The sequence below is a fragment of the Alligator mississippiensis genome, chromosome 11 (assembly GCF_030867095.1).
Source record: "Alligator mississippiensis isolate rAllMis1 chromosome 11, rAllMis1, whole genome shotgun sequence".
Lineage (NCBI taxonomy): Eukaryota > Metazoa > Chordata > Crocodylia > Alligatoridae > Alligator > Alligator mississippiensis.
The window spans coordinates 59,216,131-59,222,130 of NC_081834.1; the positions used below are offsets into that span (position 1 = coordinate 59,216,131).

The 6,000-nt window shown below is 58.0% G+C and overlaps 2 non-coding genes across 2 annotated transcripts; both read left to right on the plus strand.

Annotated features, from left to right (window-relative positions):
* Positions 1-1,430: 1,430 nt before the first annotated feature.
* Positions 1,431-1,504, plus strand: TRNAT-CGU (transfer RNA threonine (anticodon CGU)). The gene has a single exon. It is a non-coding gene; the product is annotated as a tRNA-Thr (tRNA).
* Positions 1,505-5,590: 4,086 nt separating this feature from the next.
* TRNAR-UCU (transfer RNA arginine (anticodon UCU)) lies at positions 5,591-5,663 on the plus strand. Its single transcript has one exon. It is a non-coding gene; the product is annotated as a tRNA-Arg (tRNA).
* Positions 5,664-6,000: the final 337 nt, after the last annotated feature.

A 6,000-nucleotide genomic window follows, 5' to 3' on the forward strand; every position in this document is an offset into this window, starting at 1 on the left:
GACGGTCTCCAAGGAGGCAGCAGCAGGAGAGGTCCCGGCCAGGGCCCGGGCAGCCCCTGGACTCGAGGGAAAACGTCTGTGTGACACCTCCCGGGCAACACGGAGCTGCCAGCAGTGTCCTGGCTTCTGGAGCCAGGCTGAGGAAGCACCTGCTCCCGGTCCTGCAGCTCTGCAGCACATCCCATGGGGAGAGGCTTGCAGTTGGGGCACCTCCAGCAGGTGAGTATCGGGATCGGGGTTTTGCATTTCCCACCGAAAAGGGAGTAAAACACAGATTTTCCCCCCTGTACCTGAGGAAAACACGGATTTCTCATTTTAATGGAGAAACCCATGGATCGTGCATGTTTGCAAAGAGCTCTCTGCAGGCTGACAGACTTCAGGCCCGCAAGAGGGTTGTGGTGGGGGACCAGGAGGAGGGCGGTCAGGCAGGGGCACTAGGTGCATGTACATGCACATGGCCCGGGCAGCGTGGAGAGCAGCTCTGCAGGTAAATTGGGGGCAGGGATTGAAGCCCCTCTGGGGAGGGAGGCAGGGAGCTGGGCAGGGCTGGGGCGGGGGCTGCTGCCCAGCCGAGCAGTGCGTGGGGTCGGGGCCACAATGTGCGGCCTCAGGGGGCAGGGGTGCTGCCAGCTGCCTGCTGCAGGTTCAGGCTCCTTTCCTGCTGCCCTCTCCCGGGGCCTCTGCAGCCACCAAGCACGGGGAAGCTCCTTGCCATCACGTGCTCCACGCTGCCCTGGCGATGCACTCCCTGCCCGCGCAGCTGCAGCCAGGGGCACAACCCAACGCCCAGGTCCACGGTGCGCCCACCCCCGTTTCACACAGATCTGAGAGGTGTGGGTCCCTCTTGCCCCCCGGGAATACGCCCAGCAGCGGGGAGCTGGCTTCACCCCCAGCCGAGCCCCCAGCAGGTAGGCAGCAGTTGTTGGGGGAGCCGGGCTCTGCTTTGCTGCAGCCACTGCCTCCTGCAGCCTCCACGCTGCCTGCAGTGGCTTGCTTGAGTGAGGATTAACCCACGCAGCTGCCTCAATGACCAGATTGAACCTTTGTTGCTGAACCAGGCATATCATTTTATCAAACTATCAAATAATGCGCGGAAGCTACTGGTGCCTTTTGTGATGATGACACACTCCTGTGAAGTTGGAGCTACTGTGAAGTTGGAGCCAGCGCTTGGTCTCTCATCAAGTCACTGAATAGTGCCACCCTGGCATTTGCACCAGACGTGAGGATGACACCAGGAGCACGCGTGGACTCCTGCGGACTCTGCCCAGGCCTTGGACATTGGATTCAGGAACGTGCATCTTGGGCAGTGGTCTGTGCGGAGGGAACCAATGATACAAAGGAGACGGCTGGGACCTGCTGGGAGCGGGTGTGCAACTGCCAGCTCTTCACTGGGGTGAGATGTGGAGGGGGGTGCAAATCTTAATCCTATGGGCGCTGTGGCTTAGTTGGTTAAAGCACCTGTCTCGTAAACAGGGGAGCCTGGGTTCAAATCCCAGCAGTGCCTACCTCTTTATAGCTCACTGCAAAGCCCCAATTTCCTAACTTCGGAGCAGGATTGGTCCTGGTGTCAATATGTAGCTTCCTGGTTCCTTCTTCCCTCTTCGTGGGACTTTGGTAGACCCCTCTTCTTGCTACAGCATCTAAACCTGTCTCTAATGAACAAGAAATGGGTTCTCCTGCAGGATACGTGCAGTGTTTAGAGTGGGGCAAAATCAGAAAAAATGAGATCTCTTCCTTGTTTCTATGTGCAACTGCAGGCCTGTGCAATATAAACCCCTATTCATCATAGGAAATGCATGTTTCTGAATGCTGTTCTTCTTGTCAAGTGACCATCTCATGTTTTAAAGGTCCTCTTTGGTTGTCTGGGCCAGGCCCAAGTGAAAGGAAACTAGATCCCAGGAGCCGCGCCGAGCGCCGCAATCCGGATTCCAGGGGCATCCTTTCTGAAATAGGGTTTTTGATTTGGACTTTCCAAATGCATTTAATGGGTCACAGATCAAGGATGGGTAGGAAACCACCGAGGAGAAAAATCATCTAGAAATGGGCCGAGAGAGAGAGAGAAACTGAACGACAGGCTGAGTCTTGCTGGTGCCTGGGCAACTCCTTTGGACCCTCTGGGTACTTCTACATGAGATGCTTTAATGAGCATTACATTCATCTGATGTGCATTAAAGCACGGCCGTAAAACCATGCACTAGGCTAATGCACGTTTGATTAGTGAAATGTGCATTTTTCTAATACCTGAAGATACAGAGAGTTTTTACACATGCTCTAGGGTGCGGGGGAAGGTGCTTTAATTAAAGTGGATCCAAAAGCCACCCAAATTCAAGCACCTGGAGTGTCTCATATATCAGCATCCCCACACTTCAATACGTCAAACAAGCTTTAGTTGTAGTGCCCCTGCCACCATTTTGAAGCACGGGGACACTGCTACGAGACGCGGCGGCTGGCTGTAATCACAGCGCGTGTGAGCAGCCTCCTGGCTCATGTACAGTCACCAGCAGGTACTAGATTTAATGCTCGCGAGAGCACCCTGGCTGAGACTCCCTCCAAACAGGGGGCAAGGACAGCTTCTCTGCCACCCCTGCCGGGCTGTAGCTCTCTGGGGCCAGCTTCTGCCTGCATCCAGCTCGTGGGGGTTTCCTTGGTGGGCCTGTCTGGGCAGCAGCAGTGCTGCACAGGCCCGGCTGGAGCAAGGAGGCTCTGCTGCTTGCTCCCTGGCCCCTGGGCATTGTGCCCCTGTGGTGCGGGTACGTTCTGGCTCCAGCACGGGAGCCAGCCCCTGGCCTTGCTGTGGGGACCTCGTGGGGCATCTGCCTGACGTCCCTGGCAGAGGTACCCCGTGGACATGGCAGCTTCCCTGCCCCTGAGACGCTCGGTCCTTGGCCCCAACTGGGCAGCAGAAGAGACCACAGACCTTCTGGTGATTTGGGGCAATGCCGAGGTGCAGCGGCAGTTCTGCCAGGGCAGGTGGGCCAATGCTCTTCTCTGAGCAGTGAAGGCTGCGTGGCTGCTGCGAATGGTGGTCACTGAGCACAAGAGATGGTCCAGAGTAGCTTGCAGCACCATGCCCTGCATGCAGGATCCACCTAGCATCCTCACTCGCAGGGACCCAGGCCATGGGCAGCATATCTATTCAAGCACTGGAGGTCTGCCAAAGCCCCCGCACCAGACCAGACCTGCAGAGAAGACTCAGACAAGAGCCCTCAGGCCAGCAGCACCCGTGTCCCGTGTCCTCCCTGCCCCTGGCTTCCTCATCCAGTGCTGATGCCCGGGTTGACATCTTCCCCACAGCCATAGCACAGAGGACAGGCCAGGGAGGACACCGCCCATGGCCAGCTCCAGCTCCAGCTCCTTCCTGGAGGGGGTCAGTGGCCGTGTGGCAGGCGGTGGGCCTCTGCCACCCAGCACCCCGCAAGCAGCCAGACCACCTCCCCACCACCAAGCGCCAAGGCCACCTGCCAGGACCACCTGCCATGCCCAGCTGGTAAGCCCATCGCGTGGAGGATGGCTGCGAGGGGTGGGGGGCACTGTGGCCACCAGTGCCCATGCCACCTCACAGGCCCACACCTGGCTGCAGGCCTGGCTCTAGGGGCCCCACACAGGCCCCCTTCCCATCCTCTCCTCGCCCTCCCCTCTTCTTCTCTCCCTGCCTGGCCTCGCTGTCCCCTGCTGTCACGTGCAGAGAAACTCACTGATGGCACCGGTGATCTCCACCTCCACTGCGGGGTCAGGGCCTCGTATCACAGGCAGAAGCAGCCCTCCAGGCAGTGACGCACATGGCGGGGAAGTGTGGGATTGCCCGGGGCACCACTGAAGTGCAGAGCCCTGCAACAGGTTCTCATGTGCACCCGGGGCACCATTGCAGGAGGGCATAAGGGTTGGGCACCCCTCTGTGTGCTCAAACAGCTCCATGTGGCATGACCTGGGAAGTCTCAGTAGGGGCACGCTTGGGGCACAGCAGGGGTAATGCCCCATCCAGCTTTCTGATGAGACATACCGGGGAGAGAACAGGGGCATCACCGCCTTGGTGTCCCAGATGAGTGGGAGCCCTAGTCCCTGTGACCCCGGGCGGCATGAGACTTCCTCCATGGGAGCAAAGTGCTTGGCGTGCAGAGGAGAAGGGAAGGAGTTGGTCGAGGGCAAGCCTGGCAGGTGGTACCAAGGGCCAGCCCTGGCCTGGCCTGGGGAGGGGATCAGGAAGGCAGGCTGCCTGCAACAAGAGCCAAGCGGGCCACCTGCCCCATGGAGGGAGTGGGGATGGAGGGCTTGTGCAGTGGCCACCCATGACAGGGGCTGCCTGGTTAACTTCCCATGGTCCCTGGGCACCTATACACGCACGACCCCGATCTAAGGCTGGGTGGTGCACAGTCCCTGGGTCTAGTGCCCGTTACCTCCGAGAGGTTGCAGTCTCTCAAAAAGAGGCTCTGTCTTCTCCTCCTCCCTGCCTTCTCAGGCAATGAGGGATGCCCTTCCTCTAACTGGCCAAGCTTTGAACCTGGCCTCTCCTTTCCCTGGAGCAGTCCCACAAGGAGAGGCCTGACCCTCCTCAGCCCGGGACCCTCGGGAAGCAGCTCTTCCCTCTGGCCCCTTTCCCCTTTGCCTACAAATCGTCTTAACCTTCACGTCACAGTCCTTTCCACTGCAACCCCTTACAGTCCCCTGTTACAGGGCATGTCTACATGTGGCACTAGGTTGCCGTAGCAACACACTACAGTGATGTAGCGTCTGCAGGTGTCTACACATAACCAACAGCATGTCACCACAGCGACGTGCTCCCCTGGTGTAGCACTCTGCTAAAAATAACAGTGTGCCACACGTAATGGCATACTATGGGCTGTTACTGCGCCATGATGTAACACTTGCAGAAGGAAGTACTACATCATGGTGCAAGAACAACACTGCCATAGTGACACATGTACAAGTGTCCACAGTGTGCTCGCTCTGCAGGTCCAGCAGCTGTGCGTGGGGGAGAGACACCAGCTGCCACCGGGGATGCAGCATGAGGAATGGTGCCCCGATGACCAGACCCTCTGAATGCACCGTCTCCACCAGCACCAGGCGTAGGACAGCACCCTCCTGCTGGGCAGCTGGGCACCGTCATGGAGGAGTGGCTGGCCAACCTGCCGGCTTGGCACCCGGTGGCAGGAGCAGGAGAGCAGGAGAGGGAGGCATGTGAGCAGCAGAGGTGTGCGAGCAGGAGCAGGTGGCCAGCGAGCAGGAGAGGAACCTGGCTTCTGGGGTTGAAGAGAAGCGCGTTGCCGTCCAGCACAGCATGGGGCCACCCAGGAGCTGCTTCTAGAGCAGACAGCCTCTGAATCACAGCGTCCTAGACCCTAAACACTGGAGGCTGCAAGTGGAAGAGGAACTGTGCAAAATACCCTGGTCTGACCCGGTTTGCTCTGCCTTTCAGCATCCGCTGTCTAGCACCGTGTGCCACAGGAGGCTGGATGCGGGATCTGTGGTCTCACCCAGTAAATGGCAGTCCTTCTGCAGTGCCAGAAGAAAAGCATTCATTGTCCACCGTTGTTTTGAGAACACATGGGCGCAGGCAGGGAAGCCCATCCTTGGGAAAAAAGGGCACCAAGAAACCCCAGTGGCCCAATGGATAAGGCACTGGCCTTCTAAGCCAGGGATTGTGGGTTCAAATCCCTCCTGGGGTGGTCTTGTTAACCTTTAACCAAGGTGCAGATGAGAAGGCAGTAAACATATGTTCACAGGCTTCTTCTAAGTAACCAGTTCCAGTGCTTCACCACCCTCATAAGGAGGGAGGTTTTACTAACATCCAACTTAACCCTCCCTTGCTCAACTTTGAGCCTATTGTGCCTTCTTCTTTCATATGTGGCCACTGAGAGCAGTCCAGCTTCGTGCTCCTTGAAACCACCCTGCAGGTATAGACTCATAGATGTCAGGGTCAAAAGGGACCTCAAGAGATGATCGAGTCCGACCCCCTGCATAGGCAGGAAAGAGTGCTGGGTCTAGATGACCCCAGCTAGATGC